Here is a 17,899-nt window from a genome sequence, read left to right on the forward strand (position 1 = left end):
ACGTTGTGCCACCATCGTGAAGACCCAAATGCAGTCGAAATTGCAAGTGTCACAATTTTAGGAGGCTACAGTTATGTTGAACATCATCCCTATTATCCAAGACATAGGGATTATCCTTCGCCTCTGACTCTTCAACATCCTCTTCTCTCTACTCATCCCCTTCCTCACTCTCAACCTCCTTCTCCTGCTCATTATCCACCTCTTCCTCCACCTCCTTTTCCTACTCCTACTTAGAACCAGCATTCTCTTTAGTTTCTTCTCTAGCTTCATCACTAAACCTCGATTTCTTATTTAGAGGAAGATTAGATGAATCCTCATCAGAATCAGAGCCATCATAATCCTCAGAAATGTGGGCATTCTCCACAAAGGGATCATCCCTATTAGCCTTAGCTTTACCCTTCAAATGCTCATATATTAACAAAATAAGGCCTTGGTGAGAAATGGGGTAGGAATTAGGTTTCTTGGCATGGTCAGCCAGGCTATCGTTAAGGGATGAGGCCAAGTAGAAGGGTAACAATATCTTAGATCCATGGCGAAAATGGTTAAGGATAACAAAGTGGTAATTGTAAACTTTTGAAAACCTTCCATCAACCGTAAGGTACTCCATTAAAAATTTCAACATTTTCTGCCTGAAACATTTTACCTGGTTAGGGTGATAATAGGAAGCATTGTCCTTTTTGGCAAGCCGAGCCCTTTCTTCTTCATTTTTGGGGAAATTCTTGATGGCTTCCACTGAGAACTTGCAGTCTCTGTAAAATTTGATGCCATCCTTCTGCAAATCCACCACCAAATCTTCATCCAACTTCCATGTTTGGTCAAATAGAGTAACTTTATTATGTTTCCACCCCTTGGCAAAACCCTGGGAAACAAACTTCTTGCTCCCATGCAATTTCTCCATGTAATCGGTGAAGCCATATCTTTGCAACCTTCGCCATATTTTCCTTTCACCTTTCTAGCTATCACAGCTAGTACGCTCATTGCAGTTGAGATTTCCCCCCATAATGTGATGGTTGTTCAAATCGAAACCCTCAAAAGAGCACAAACTGACCAAATGTTGAAGAAACAAGACACTAGAATTGAAAACCAAGGTGATTTTCTTGTTGTTCAAGTAGTCTTTTAAATCATTCAAAATAACCCAGCACTTAATATGATAAGGCCCGTCACACGAGTACTCATTATCATGACGCCTGAGACAGGTAATCAACTGACAATCCACCTCACTCTAAAATCTATCATTGAAGTCTGAACCCAGAAAGGTAATAATGAAATTAACATCTACCATGGATTCTATCAAAAAATAATTGCTCTCGGACTCTACTCTTACATGATAATTTTCCGATATACTTAGCATCCTCTGCTAAAATGACCTCCTCATTGGCTAACAAATTGGCTATCCTATTACCTTCCCTAAAGGTATGGGTAATAATCACACTATCATATGCATCTAACAATTTTTTAGCATTATCAATGATATTTTGGATATTCCAAGAAGAGGAACTAATACCTTTAATAGCCTGAATTATATTGAGGGAATCCCCCTCCAGCCAAATTCTTATAAAATTAAATCTCTAAGCAAGCTGAAGGCATTTTAACATTGCTAGAGCTTCTGTCACATGGTTTTTTTCAACTCCAAAGGAAGAGGCAATCACAACAACACAAAAGCCATAAGAGTTTCTGATGACCCCTCCCCCTCCAACATTCCCAGGATTTCCTTTAGCTGTACCATCAAAGTTCACCTTAACCCAATCATGAAGAGGAAACCTCCACACAACATTATCTCTTCTGCTCTTCATATCAGATTTCCAGACCTTTTCTATCAAATTCCATTCATTTAGGATGCTTTTCTCATTATCAGTCATGTTAATATAACTACACTGCTTGTTACTTTTGTGAATGGTATTGATGTTTTCTTTAATAGCCCTACAAATATTTTCCAAAACCACTTGAGAAGAACACTTAGTCTCCTTAAAAATTCTATTGTTTCTCTCCTTCCAGATATGCCAACAGGTCTTAGGAAGGACAAAGGACCAGAGGGTCTTAATCATGGGAAGCTTGGTAGGGAAAATCCATTGCCAGATGACTTCCTTAAAAATATTCTGCATTACCCAATCGACTTTCCATTGCATCCACACTTTACCCCAGATCTCCCAGGTAAAAGAACAATGAATGAACAAATGATCCACATACTCAACCTCTTTTTGATATAACTCACACCTATTAGGAATCATGAATCCTCTTCGAACCAGGTTATCAATGGTAAGTATCTTGTTGTGAGTTGAAAGCCAAAAAACCATGTTAACTTTAGGAATGAGGAATCTATTCCAAAATTTAGTCCATATAGGGTTGCAGGCCTGAGTAGCAATTTTTTTATAAGAAGAGGCAACAGTAAAATTACCCCTAGGATTACTCTTCCATAAGAAAACATCATCAGAATCTTTGCTGATAGAAAAAGGTAGCAAATCATGTTGGAGCAATGAAAATCCAACGTAAACTGCATCAAGTCTAACCCATTTATTCTCCTTCCAATAATTACAGACCATAGAACCATACCTCCTTTTATAGTCTTCAATGAAATGGTTGCAATCCTTGTTAAAAAGAGGCTCATCTTTGATCCAGACATCCTCCCAAAATCTGATTTTATTACCTTTGTCAAGGACACATCCAGCTCCAACTTTAGCAACTTTAATAGATTTGATCATACTATTCCATATAAAAGATCCAACGGGGATATCTTCAGAATAGAGAAGAGAATGAATGGGCTGATTATGTATGTATTTATCAAACCACACCCTACTCCAATATCTCTTAATACCATATGCCCTCCAAATCTATTTGGCTAACAAAGCTTTGTTGAAAGGTTTGAGAGATTTAATACCTAACCCCTCGTTGCTTTTAGGAGAACAGACTTTATCTCAAGAAACCAAAGAAATCCTTTTCTTATCTTCCACACCAGACCAAAGAAATCTTTTCTGAATTATTTCTAAAGCTTTAGCAAAGTTGACCGGTATACTAAACAAACTAAGAGCATAAACAAGAAGATTCTGAAGAGTGGCTTGAAGAAGCTAAAGCTTACCAGCTTATGATAGCATAGAGCCTTTCCAACCAACCAATTTTTTGTTGAACTTATCAATTAAAGATATCTAGAAATGGTTTGGAGGAGCCAAACCAAGAGGGAGATCCAAATAAGTAGAGGGGAGCAGCTCAACCTTACAACCAATTATGTTAGCAATCCTCTGTTGCCTCAACAATGGGGTGCTGATGAAGTAAATAGCATATTTCTCCCAATTAACCTATTGTCTAGTAGTAAGGGAATCAGATCTAAGAGCACCTTTGAAGGTAGTAGAAGCTTCGCTAACAGGATAATATCCCAAGAATATTGTATCATCAACAAACTGTTGATGTGTGCAGAAGACATTAGCAAAAGAGGGTTGCAACCCTTTGATGGTTCATCGTATTATGTTAGAAAATAATGAAAAAGATCATTTTATAATTAATGTAGTACGTTCTACTTCTATCTCTCCTAGACCAATTCAACAATAATGTCAAGCAAGTTATATATGATCTTGTAAAATACAAGAGGTAATTATTGATATTTATTCTTTGTTGTATAGATATTATATTTTTGATTTGTTTTACTTGTTATGTAATATATTGTATATTATTTTGTAAAGTTTGGTTAATATATTTGTGTCTTGAATCTCTTGTATGAGGTTGTCTTCTAAAGAAATCCATAAATAAGATATAAAATATTGGAAGAGAAAAATTCCTCATCTAATGTGTGAAATGAAAAAGTGTCTACCTTAAAAAAAATTCAAAGCACAAGAACACTACCTAATACACCAAGTTGAGGAGATTGAATTATGTGGATGGCTGAGAGGCACTTGAATTTTTCGAAGTCTTTTGTTTGACAAAGAGCACATCCTAAGGGTTCTATGGTGGAGGGATATATGGTATACCAGACTATGGTGTAAATTATTGAATACCTTCTAAGTTCGCGACAAAGTTTTGTGTAGATTGTATTTGGGATCCCAATTCCATTAACAAATTTGAAGGGGATTACCTAATGGGGAAAGGTAGAATGACTAAAGTGAGGTAATTATTTGATATTGTAGTTATTATGTATATATATATTATAGTTAATTTATTCATAATCTTGATGAATACTAAGAGGGGGGGAGAATTAGTATACCAAAAATTACTGTAAACAAACTCTTAAACAATTTAGTAGATAATCAGTGCAACACATTCACTAATAAACCGGTTAAGATAAATGCAAACCAAATAGCAAACATAGAATTCACCCACAAGAGCACAATCACCATAACATAAGATATTTGACATGGAAACCCAAATGGGAAAAACCACGGTGAGCAGAAACTCACAAGTAACTATCTGTAGAATAGAAACCAGACCAGGTAAGGTCATACAATGTTCTTCACCAAAACAGATCCTATTAGGAATCTAGATCGCTCTTAGGAGATAAGTCCTGTTAAAGACTACCTTGTTAGAGGATTTTAGACCCATGGTTGTGAACCACCTTGTTAGAGGATTTTAGACCCATGGTTGTGAACCACCTTGTTAGAGGATTTTAGACCCATGGTTGTGAACCACCTTGTTAGAGGATTGACAAAGGCTTTGCTAGGCCTACCTAGTTAAGGGTTTCAGTCTTGTCGAAGATATTAGTAATCAACAAGTGAATGATCTAGACAATACCACAATATGCTTAATTAGATCCTTGTCAGCTCATTGTTAATGCATTTCAGCATTACTTCAGTCTTCAATATCTCTACACTCTATCTCTTCACATAGACCTAATCTTCTCCTTAATGATTGCACAATGTCTCATACTTTGTCTCTTACACATATCATGCATCTCACATGCAAACCCTATACATGATGTCCTTAAAAAGGAAACTGATTTCATGTTGGTCCAATAGGATTAGACTACAAGTTCCTAAGTTCAGTGCATCTAGACATATTTGGTAACACGACACAAAATCACCGCCAAAATGTTGGTCGATGATAACTCATCACACATTATAGAAATGTCGGTTGGTAACTCATCATAGAGTAATATTGGTTAATACAATATACCAATTATCGATTGTCAAAAATGAAGATTGGTAGATCATAGTGTTCCAATCAAAAGTTAACTACCGCTTGGTTCCTTCATACCGCTTGAGCTCCTCGAACCTCTTGGGATCCTCGTACTGCTTGGGATCTTCATACCACTTGTGACCAGTAAACCATTTTCTGCAAAACACCGATAGTCGAAAGACTATACATCCAATAATACACAATACCGGTTGGAACAATTACTAGTTGAGCATAACTCATACATCAAGAAAGTGTGTGTCCATAAATGACAATCAAAACATCATCAAAATGCCAACAATTTCCCCCTTTGGCATTGATGGCAACACTTAGGAAAATTTTGACATCTAAGTGTTTTTACAATAAAAATTTCCATAATCAAAATTACTCCCCCTAAGCATATACACTACTCCTTTTTTGTAGAAATTAAAAATGTACACTACTTCCCAAAATGGTAACATGAAGGTACATGAAATGGTAAAATTCACCAAAATTTTAAGTACACTACTCCCCCTTTGCCAACAATGACAAAATAATGCAAAGTAACCCCTGTTTCCTCATACAATAAAAATAAAGTAAATGTTCATGACAATAAGGAATGAAATTTCTCAAAAATAGATTTAAAGTCCTACATAAAATTTTTCATGGCCAATGTCCATGACTCAAGTAATGAGGTAGCAACCTCACTTTTAGTCTTCATCTGGAATGCCAGTTCTTCCATTGCATCAATAATACTCATCTCTTGAGTTACCGTGATAGCTTCCAGGTTGAGAAAACATTTCTGAAGAATCTGTAGTCTTGGCAATAGGAGCAGTTGAAGCTCCTACAAATCTTTAGACTAGTTGCTGATCTTTAAGTCCATCTTGGTTGTCTAACACTGAAAGTGATGAACCATTTGCCCATATGTAGTGAAGAGATCATAGGGCATCTTGAAGGTGCTGATATATGCCTAAAAATTTGATTGGAGTTTATCTTTATGTTTAAGCACATCGTCATAAAACAAATGGGGTTGGAAGATTTTAATCAAAAGTAATTTTCCCTCATCCATAGCAACCCTGATATCCTTCTGTTGTTTTAGTAGTTGTGTCTGGAGCTCATTCATTTTCTTGACTGAGGCATCATTGAGTGCCTTTTCATGGTTCTTCTTTGCAGTGGATTCAACAACATCTTCTAAGCATTGTACCTGGTCCTCTACTATGATACAAGAAGTTTAAGCTTGGGTAGAGAGGAATTGGTACTGGGGAGGTTGGTACCGAGAATTAGAGTGGTAAGGGTGTCAATTGCAATTTGTTTGACATCTTGTTCTTTCTTCCTCCATAATGCTTCCAGTCTCTCTTGTGCAAGTTTGATGCTTCGAAGCAGTTCTGACTCATTTGTTGATTGAAGATCAATAGGACTGGTGGTATCAACCTATTTGATTTGATCACCAGTTGCCTTTGGAGTCTTCCCTCCTTCTTTTGTCTTGATCTCCACTTGTTTGTTCTTTTATGCTTCCTTCTCCTCTTTTGCTCTTTTCTTTTCCTCTTCTTTCTTCTTTTTCTCCTCTTCTTGTTTTTTCTTCTCCATTTCTTCCTTCTTCTTGTCCTCTTCCTACTTTTTCTTCTCTTCTTCCTTCTTCCTCTTCTCCTCTTCTTTCCTCTTCTCCTCTTCTTTCCTCTTCTCTTCCTCTTTCTTCTTCTCTTCCTCTTTCTTCTTCTCTACCTCTTTTCTCTTGTTTTCTATCTGCCTTGCTTTTTCCTCTTGCTCTTTCTTCGCTTTCTCTTTGTTCTGTTTCTCTTTTTCAACTTTTTCCTTGTCCTATTTCTCTTTCTCTGCTTTGTCATGTTTCTCTTTCTCTTTGTCAAGAGTGACATCCTCATTATCTAATGCATCAAAATCAATAGGATCAATTTGGTCTGTCACTCTTTCACCTTCACCATCAAATGCCTCATTCAGTTTTCCCGAGGATAGGTCAGGTTCTTGTTCAACCTTCTTATTGGCTTCAGATACTTGGTGCATTCTGACTACAACTTTAACATGTAGATGTGTGTCCTTTTCCATTTCAGAAGCATTACCTTCTAGTATCCTAAGTCTTCTCCTTCTCATGAAAAAGATCCCTTTGGTCTTATCCATTATTTCAAATAATTCAGAATTAGAAGCATTAGGAAAATATTGTGCAAAAATTTTCTCCCTGATCTCCTGTTCTCTTTCAATGGAAATGTGCCATTTATTATCTAAAGAATTATACAAAGAATCTGGAGTAATAGATTTAATCTCTAATGGTGACCAATCATTAACACATAAATATTTAATGACTTCTTATTCTACCTCTTCTTTCTCATTATCGTTGAAATCATCAAAATATTCCTTTAAATCATGAAGCACTTTTCTCCCAATATTCTTAAGTGTCCTTTGACAATGTGTTATTGGCTTATAAGAGGAAATATCTATATTTATCGGTGCTGAGGTTGCAGGAACATTACTGGTAGACTTCGCCTTCTTGCTTGATTGCCTTGTCTTTTTTGTTTGAATCTCCAGTTCAGTGTCCTTTGACTCCGATGAGTTGGTTTTGGTTTTTCGCTTCCTCTCAAATACCTTCTCAGGTTTCTTCTTAGTTGGTGACCCCTTAGTCACTTTCAGACTAGCAGAGCTAACCAGTGTAGATACCGATGGCACTGCTTTGTCCTTTTTCTATTTTGGTTCTTCAACCGGTGTGACCCTTTCTAAGTAGGTACCTGTTCTCTTTTTCTTAGTATCTAGTGGAGAGGCAAGTAAGGTAGAGGCATACCCGATCAACATGTCATACATCACTTCATACCCCATAGGGCCAACTACTTCCTTTCTTGGTTCCACCACTTCCATTATGCAGTCATCTATCCTTATTATGAAGCAGATGTCATCTTCATACTTCTTCATAATATCATAAGATATCCTTATTCTATGGCTCATCTTCCACTTGAATTCATCAAAATATTTATTTAGAACCTTAGGATATGTAGTTCCCACTACTTGTAGACTCTCCATAATCTGCCTGGAAATCAGTAGGTCGGTAGACCATTAAACATCACCTACTCTAGGGAAATAACCTTGAAAGTAGAAGAATAAACTGACCAGAAGTTGTCCAAACTTGAATCTCAGAGAATTGCCCTATTTGATGGACTTCAGATTCAACAGCAATTGCTTCTATAGATAGGTACATAGGTCAAATGTAGTGTCTTCGTTGATCATTTTGTAAGCAGCATTCACTACAGTAGCAGGGACAAAATTCATTCTACTAGCATAAAATATCCGGTAACCAATCACCATGCAAGCGTATTTCACCAGATCATATTTAATGGTGTTGATGGTCATTGCTTGTTGGTCACTCATAGAACCAGTGAGTTTTGTCATTTCAATTTTGGTGACCTTTCGTAGAGCTAGCACCTCTCCAATATTACAGAACAGGTGATGGCGTAAATTGATTCTAGTGTGATGTCATGGGTCCACTCGAGATACATCTTTTCACCATGCACTTTTCTAAGGATGATGCAAATATGTTCTTTTGTGAACTCTTCCTGAAAATATACCACATTGTGCAGTTTCATCTTTTCAAGGATACTATACCCAAGTTTGATCTTCTTGTCATCCCCATAGAATAGACTTAGTTGGGAATGGATTACTAGAGATCCTAGGTCTTCCAATTTACAGTCTATATACCCTGAAATGTCTTCCTCAACAATAATTCTGACAGGTATTTGAGATGCATTGTATTTCATTTTCTTTTGAAGAAATTCAGCTGAATCTACAGGTGCACTATAACTAGAGTGTGATGCAGAAGCCATGATAGGAAAGAAAATTGAGAAATACCTTTACAATCCAAAATTTAGGGTTTTCCAATGTCACCCACAATATGCCACTTCGGTTGCTAGATCATCGCTTAGAGTTCTTCACTGATAGATTGAAAAAGATCGTTGAATTCCTTTGCAAGATTTTTGAATTCACTTTGAATCACTAGATGACTCGCTCTTTGTTTCTCTGCTCTTGAAAATTCTTCTCTCAAAAATTGATAAGTGATAATGACAATGAAAACCCTTTAAAACAAATTCTCACCTACCATAATAAATGCATCACCGCTAGGGCACAAACCCTAATTTTTCCTTTTACCGCTTTGAATCTTTTGTTGATTGATAGGTAACATATACCAGTTAAGGTCTTTACCGATATAAACCAGAGGTTAGAAATATTTCACTGATATGTTCTCCCTAAGCTTTTCTAAGCTTAGTTTGATGGTTTAGAGACTTCCACACTAGGTGTAGTAACAAGTTCATCTTGTGATCCACTTGAACGGTTTTAGCATCAATCTTCCCTTCTAGAGTGATTGGTATATCATCCGATAGGTTCTTTCTCAGTCTGAAAGTTCTTGTAGTGTGTCCCAGTTTGTTGCAATGATAGCATACCATTCCTGGTGTTCTGTATGGTCCATTATTCATACTTCCATTCTTTCTTCTACATGTTGCAGTAGTGTGACCACTACCACGACAGATCAAATAGGTTGCTCTCCAACTATTTGTCGCTTGATAGCGAACTGATCGATGGTCATAGGTATTGTACCAGTTGGGATTCCCATTCACAGAAGGTTCTGAGATAGCTCCTTGAGTCCTTGGAGGATATCTCCTAGTGATGTACAAAATAGACCTACATTGAAATGCTCTATGCCCAAACTTGTTGCATGCATAAGAGTTTCCATTGAATCTATTGGATCTAGGCTTATTGTTTATAAAATAAGGAAAATTGTTGTAAGCCTTGCTTCTACATAGATTGGTAGTATGTCCTTCTTTGAGACAATTAAAGCAAATAGGTTTAAATTTATGCTTACCTTTATCCTTGGATGTTGGTTGCTTCTTTAATGCTTCAACTTTTATTCCAAAGGTCTCACCTTCCTCATACCCAGAGAAACCAAGTCTAGTGGTATTCTTTACTGGCTTTGTCGATTCCAACTTTTGTTCTAGCTTAGCAGTACTCTTATTGAATTTGGCAAGTATCTCCTTTGACTCAATAAGTTCCTTGGAAATAGCAGCATTGGATTCCATCAAGGTTGCATTCTCAGAAATAGCCATGTTTAGTTCACCTTGCATTTCTTCTTTTTCCATTTTACTCTCTTGGAGATGAGTGGTAAGGGTACTGATTTCTTGCCTTAGCTTGGAGATCTCATGATCTTTGTCTTTTACCATATCTTCAACTTTCCTTTTGTTCTCAAGCTCTTGACACATTCTAATAGTCAGTCCTTCCAACTCTTTTCTCAGATTGGCTTTAGATTCATTCAGTTTTTCAACTTCTTCAACTAGGGCATCCATGTCACCTTCAGTAGAAAAGCTATTTTTAGTGAGTTCCATTAGTTTCTCAGCATGCTCTCTTCTCTTGGCCAAAGAGGCTTTATACTTAACTTTGAGTTCATCATAGGCTCTCTCAGTCTGAGTGAGACGATGAGTAAGTTCCCTCACACTGTATTGTTACTACTTATCAAGTTGCCATTAGTTTTTATATTCAAAGTCATACTATATACTCTACTTGGTTAACACTACCGAATCATGCAGTTGGTATACACAAAGAAGTTGGTATGCCTAGTCTAGTCGGTTATAGAAGAAAGCAGTCACAGAATGTAGTACACATCGAGCTATCTACCAAGTATCTTCTTATGTCTACCGAGCAACAAATATGACACACTAAGTTGATATACACTGAGTGTAACGTGTTACCAGATACATTGAACCTGGACATGCATATGAAAATGTGTTACAAGATCAAGGCACATCTAACCGTTATCACATTGGAAATTGCACTAGAAGATTGTGTATGATTCTGAGATCAATCTAACCAATGAAATATTTTGTATAGTTATTCATTCGAGGAATCTTGTCTGTAAGATCAAAGCAATGAATTAGATCACTGTCTTAAGAGATCTATTTATACAACATCAGTTAAAAGGTGTATGTATGAAAAAGAAGACTGTTACAGAGACACAAAGGTCACCGAGAAGGTTTTCAGAGAACAGTCAAAGAACAGAGTAAATAGATGGGTTTACTGAGTTACTATATGGGTTACTGAGGTATGCTATAAGCAAGGTAATCTATTCTAAGAACATAGAATCTACTATAATATTTCAGATGTAAACTTGCAGATACTTGTAATGATTTTATTGTAATATTGTGAAGTTGAAAGAGAAACCTTGAACAGGGTAAAAGACTCTAATCAAGTCTATAAATTGTAAAGCCTCTAACCAGGTGCAACATTTAGATTAAATGTTGTAAAATCCTTTAGCAAGGTAGATCTAACAGATCTTGTTACTCCTAACAGGGTAAGCTATCAGAAATAGCTAATATATAGCTCTAACCAAGCACTCTTTATTATTGCAGTAGTGAAGTTGTGGGTGCCATCCCCACCATAGTTTTTCTCTCTAACCAAGAGTTTCTGCATAACCAAAATATATGTGTTATGGAGTGAATCATGTATGATTGTTATCTATTTGTTTTAACTTTATTTTATGTTACTGCACTATTCTATTTATGCATAATAGTAAAGTTATTATTCAAGAAAAGTTTTGGAATACTGATTCACCCCTCCCCTCTCAGTACATTAGCTTTCCATATTGGGCCTCACATGTATTCCCCCATATCTCCTTCCAAGTGGTTAGACTTATAGAAAGGTTGGCTCTAATACCAATTGATGAATACTAAGAGGGGGGGTGAATTAGTATACCAAAAATTACTATAAACAAACTCTTAAACAATTTAACAGATAACCGGTGCAACAGATTCACTAATAAACTGGTTAAGATAAATGTAAACCAAATAGAAAACAAAGCATTCACCCACAAGAGCACAATCACCATAACACAAGATATTTGATGTGGAAACCCAAATGGGAAAAACCATGATGAGCAGAAACTCACAAGTAACTATCTACAGAATAGAAACCAGACCGATTAAGGTTAGACCAGTTAAGGTCATACAATGTTCTTCACCAGAATAGATCCTATTAGGAATCTAGATCTCTGTTAGGAGATAAGTCATGTTAAAGACTACCTTGTTAGAGGATTTCAGACCCATGGTTGTGAACCACCTTGTTAGAGGATTTACAAAGGCTTTGCTAGGCCTACTTGATTAAGGGTTTCAGACTTGTCGAAGATATTAGTAATCAACAAGTGAATGATCTAGACAATAGCACAATATGCTTAATTAGATCCTTGTCAGCTCATTGTTAATGCATTTCAACATTAATTCACTCTTCAATATCTCCACACTCTATCTCTTCACACAGACCTAATCTTCTCTTCAATGATCACACAATGTCTCATACTCTATCTCTTACACATATCATGCATCTCACATGCAAACCCTAGAAATGATGTCCTTATAAAGGAAACTAATTTCATGTTAGTCCAATAGGATTAGACTACAAGTTCCTAGATTCAATGCATCTAGACACATTTGGTAACATGACACAAAATCACTGCCAAGGTATCGGTGGATGATAACTCATCACACATTACAAAAATATTGGTTGGTAACTCATCACAAAGTAATACTGGTTAATACAATATACCGATTACCGGTTGTCAAAAATGAAGATTGGTAGATCATAGTGTTCTGATCAAAATTGAACTACCGCTTGGTTCCTTCATACCGCTTGAGCTCCTAGAACTACTTGGGATCCTCGTAATGCTTGGGGTCTTCATATCGCTTGTGACCAGTAAACCATTTTCTGCAAAACACTGATAGTCTAAAGACTATACATCTAATAATACACAATACCAGTTGGAACAATTACTGGTTGAGCATAACTCTCACATCAAGAAAGTGTGTGTCCATCAACGACAATCAAAACATCATCAAAATGCCAACAAATCTTCAATATACTTTATTTGTAAATTTATAGTTATTTTTTGTACATTTGCTTGAGAGTTGGATGCACTACATTTGTATATTGCAAACAATCTTGATTGGATGACAGTATGGATTCAATGATCTCAAAAATCTAGTTGCGCATTAACATGGGAAGGTGTGACTTCCTTGGTTAAAGAAGCTCACCGTAATGGAGATTCCATTGTTACACAAAGGGAAATTGATTTAGCATATGGTTTAAGAGATAGATAGGTATGTATAAATATATTAATCACCCATATTATTTTATTTTTTTTCTAATTGTAATGTACATATTATATATGTTTGACATTTTGCAGGTGAAACACCACAAGGCTATGTGGTGTAATGGTCATAAATTTTGCATCAAAAATTTGGATGACATGAAGAAAACTTGTGATTCTGTAATAAGTGTAGTATTTCAGGTGACTAACATTTTGTCTAGAAGCAACATACATCCTTGAGACTCAAAAAATTGATACTATGCAATTTTGGATGATATACTTGAGTGTGACTTTAGGTCTTGAAATTATTTATTTTCATCGTCCAATGATACAGGCTACGATTGAATAAAAATGATCCTGACAGAACTATTATTGAACATGATAATGGATTTACAATGGTTAATACAAGGTTGTTTGAGCAAGCTGGAAATGAGCCCTATGTTCTTCCAAGCCAATGTGAGCGGGTATTTTACTCAGAGATTCCTCATAAACTGGGTTGGTCATTTGTTGTTAGACATGATCCAAGAGGAAGGCCAATAAAGTATAATGTGATGGAAGAAGAAGATAGTGAATAAGTAGAAGATGATGTAGATGATGATCATGATCGATAGTTAGTTGATGATGTTCTTGATGGAAATATTCATGAAGAAGAAGATGATGATGATGATAATGTTGCTGTTGATGATGATGGTGGTGGTGGTGATGATGATGATGATAATGGTGATGATGATGATGATGATGATGATGATGATGATGATGATGATGTGTTGGATAAATAAGAAGATGGTCATGATGTTGTGTTGGATGAAGAAGAAGATTGATGACATGAATGAAATGTATTAGTATGTGATTAGTATATTATCTATTTGATATTGATCTTTTGATAGAAATTTATTTCACTTATATATATGGTCACATAATTAATTCATTGTGTTTTAAATTCCAATGCCATTATATAATTAATTCATTGTGTCGACTAGCCCTCATTTTTAGTGACATTTTTTGAATTTTGTGTTAATTTATTGAATGTGGATTGTTTATTAGCTATGTGATGGATAGTGATTTATGATACATATGTGATGGATTACAACATCTTTATGATGATACATATGTGATTTATGATATATATGTGATGTATTACAACATATATGATAGATTGCCACATGTTTATAATTATACATATGTGATTTAAGATACATATGCTTCTATTATTACTCATATATTTATTTATTTTTTTATCAAATTGAGAATGTAATGCTTATGATTCTCAATTGTTGAGGACCCTGCACTTTCTAGATAAACGAAAGGTAAGGAATTAAAAAATATACAATGATTATGATGTTTGCATATTGTTCATGTTGTCTACTATGTAATTTTTAGGATATGTATCATGTAATTCTTATGATGGTCAATTATTGGTGCTGATTACATGTATATATTTTGTGTGATTCCGTCATCCTTGGTGGAAACAAGTAATTGACTAGAAACATCGTCAACACTTTTTTTGAGGACCCTACACTTTCTAGATAAACGAAAGGTAAGGAAAAAAAATATACAATGATTGCGATGTTTGTGTTAGACAGTTCAAATAACCAGAAGACAACTGAGAGGGGGAGTGAATCAGTTGTTACCAAATTACTGAAACCTTAAGAAATTAAAACTTTAATACCAGAACACATAAGATCAATACCGGCATAATAGATATATCAATTAATCACAAGAAACAATTAGAGAATAGATACCATCCACATGACACCAAGATTTGTACATGGAAAAATTGATAAAGGGAAAAAACATGGTGGGAATTCTACCCATAGTCAGATAATACTTTTGCAATAATATGTGATTACAAATTGAGGGGACTACACTTGTAGGAAGGCCAATATCTAGAGCACACTTCTCATTACAAAATGAGTCTTGCTGAATACATAAGATATCCATACTACAAACCAGAAGGAAGAATGAACTACAATAATAACATCTCCTGTGCCTAAGTACAGTTCCAATTAAGCTCAATACCAGAGGACTTAAACCTCTTACATAAACCCAACTCAATCATCAATGACTGACCAAATCCTCTGCATGAATTATTATTATATTATTATCTTCCATACCCTTCCATGATCTACATTGAGATCATACATATATATACAAACCCTAGACCTCAAACAATAAGATTGGCCACCCAGACAATAAACCAATTACATAATTATAAAACTTGTCATCCTGAGACCAAACAAATATCATCCAACCCATAAATCATCTTGGAAACATATTGAGGAGACCACTCAACACGTTACATTAAGCTGGTCCATAACCTAGATAACACCAGACCCAATTTAGGTCTACACACACTAAAGCAATGATCCCAATCTATGAAGGCTCGAACATGATCACCATCAGCATCCTAAAACTCTTCTAGAAACTGCACCAACACCACTTATGCATAACATCAAAATATCTTCAACAAAACCCTCACTGGATTGATAAACCAGGCTTACCAACATATAGGATAGCATCCAATCACCAGATCAAAATGAGCTAACTGAACATATATCTAAATAACATGAGTAGAAGATCTAAGCCAATTCCATAAACCAAAACATACTGGAGTATACCAGATCAACATGATCTTACCAACCAGAAACCAAAACATCCTACCGGGACCAACCAGATACTAGTAAACATTCAAAGTAGCTAGTGTTGACATAAATGACAAAACTCAATGCAACACATAATCAATTCCTCCAAATTACCAACAATCTCCCCCTTTGGCATTGATGGCAACACTAGATGTGAAAACCATCCAAGTTCCAAGAAATGCTAAATAAATCTCCCACACAAGAATATGGAAATGAACTTATGATCCATACTCTCCCTGTAGATGATATCTCAGTTAAGTTCTGCAAATTTCTCCCGCTAATGTATATAACTCCTTATGTTTTTCACACCAATATTTATCCCCCTTTGACATCAATGCTAAGGATCTGACATAAATATCAAAGAAAAATCATAAACCACTAAATCACAAGACTAACTACTCCCCCCAAGTAGTAGCACCACCACATCAATCTGGAATGAATAATAGCTCTGATAATGCACATCAGACTAATGCCAAATAGAATCAATTAGGTTTCTACCTGAGGGGTAGAAATCCCCAATCTTTCTCTGAGGTACTCAAATGATTCTTTAGGCAAATTTTTAGTGAAGATGTCTACAATTTGCTCTTTAGTGTTCACATAAACCAATCTAACTTCATTTTCTTCCACCTTCTCCTTCAAAAAGTTGTACTTGATAGATATGTGCTTTGTCTTAGAGTGGAATACCAAATTCTTTGATATGTCTATAGTAGTAGAGTTACCATAGTGAATAACTATTGGTCCATTGCAATGCACTTTTATGTGCTTCAACATTTTCTTCATCCATAGAACTTGTGTACAGTTTGTAGTAGCAAAAACATACTCAACTTTAGGAGTGGATAAAGAAGTACATGAGTATTTTTTGTTGATCCATGAAATAAGTTTCTTTCCAAGAAAGAAATCTCCATGGGAACTACTCTTATGGTCATCAACATCACCCGCCCAATCTGCATCTATATATGCACATAAGTAAAGCCATCATCTCTAGGATACTACAAACCATATTGATATGTTCCTTGTAAGTACCTAAAAATCCTCTTCACCGCACTCTCTTGTAAGTACCTACAAACCATATTGATATCTTGATGCAATGAAAACTTCATTCATTATATCCGGTCTAGTCTGAGTCAAATATAGCAAACCTCTAATCAAAGACTTGTATCTTGTAGGATTTACTAGTACTAATTCATCTTTCTTTGACAATTTATCACTTGTAACCATAGGAGTACTAACCAGTTTAGAATTTTCAAGACCAAATTTCTTCAACAACTCCCTAACATACTTAGTTTGATAGATGAAAAATACCTTTATTAGTCTGAGTAATCTGCAAACCTAAGAAAAATATCATTTCCCCAATCATAGACATTTCAAATTCATTCTCCATATTTTTAGAAAATTCCATGCACAACTTATCCTCACCTCCAAAAATGATGTCATCAATAAAGACCTCAATAATTAGTATATCATCATCAGTGACTTTATAATATAGATTACTATTAACATTACCTTTAAAGAAACCAAGTTTCAATAGATATTTGTCCAACCTTGCATACCAAGCTCTAGGTGCCTGTTTCAATCCATATAAGGCTTTCTTTAACCTGTAAACCATGTTTTTATCATCTGAAAATGAAAAACTTTTAGGTTTCTCAATATAACCTTCCTCATCAAGATCCCCATTTAGAAAAGCACACTTAACATCCATCTAATAAACCTAGTAGTTTTTATGTGCAACATAGGCAAGAAATAATCTTACAACTTCAATCCTAGCTACAGGTGCAAAAGTTTCACCATAATCAATTCCTTCCTTCTAAGAATATCCTTTACAAACCAATCTAGATTTATTCCTCACAACTTGTCCAACTTCATTTAGTTTATTCCTAAAAACCCATTTAGTTCCAATTACATTATTATTTTTAGGACAGGGAACTAAAATCCATGTGTTATTCTTTTCTATCTAATATAATTCTTCTTCCATAGCTTTCATCCAAAATTCATCTTTGCATGCTTCAGTTACTGATACCAGTTCAACTTGAGAAATTAAACATACCTCATTAGCTACCAATCT

This window comes from Cryptomeria japonica, chromosome 5 (genome assembly GCF_030272615.1).
Source record: "Cryptomeria japonica chromosome 5, Sugi_1.0, whole genome shotgun sequence".
Lineage (NCBI taxonomy): Eukaryota > Viridiplantae > Streptophyta > Pinopsida > Cupressales > Cupressaceae > Cryptomeria > Cryptomeria japonica.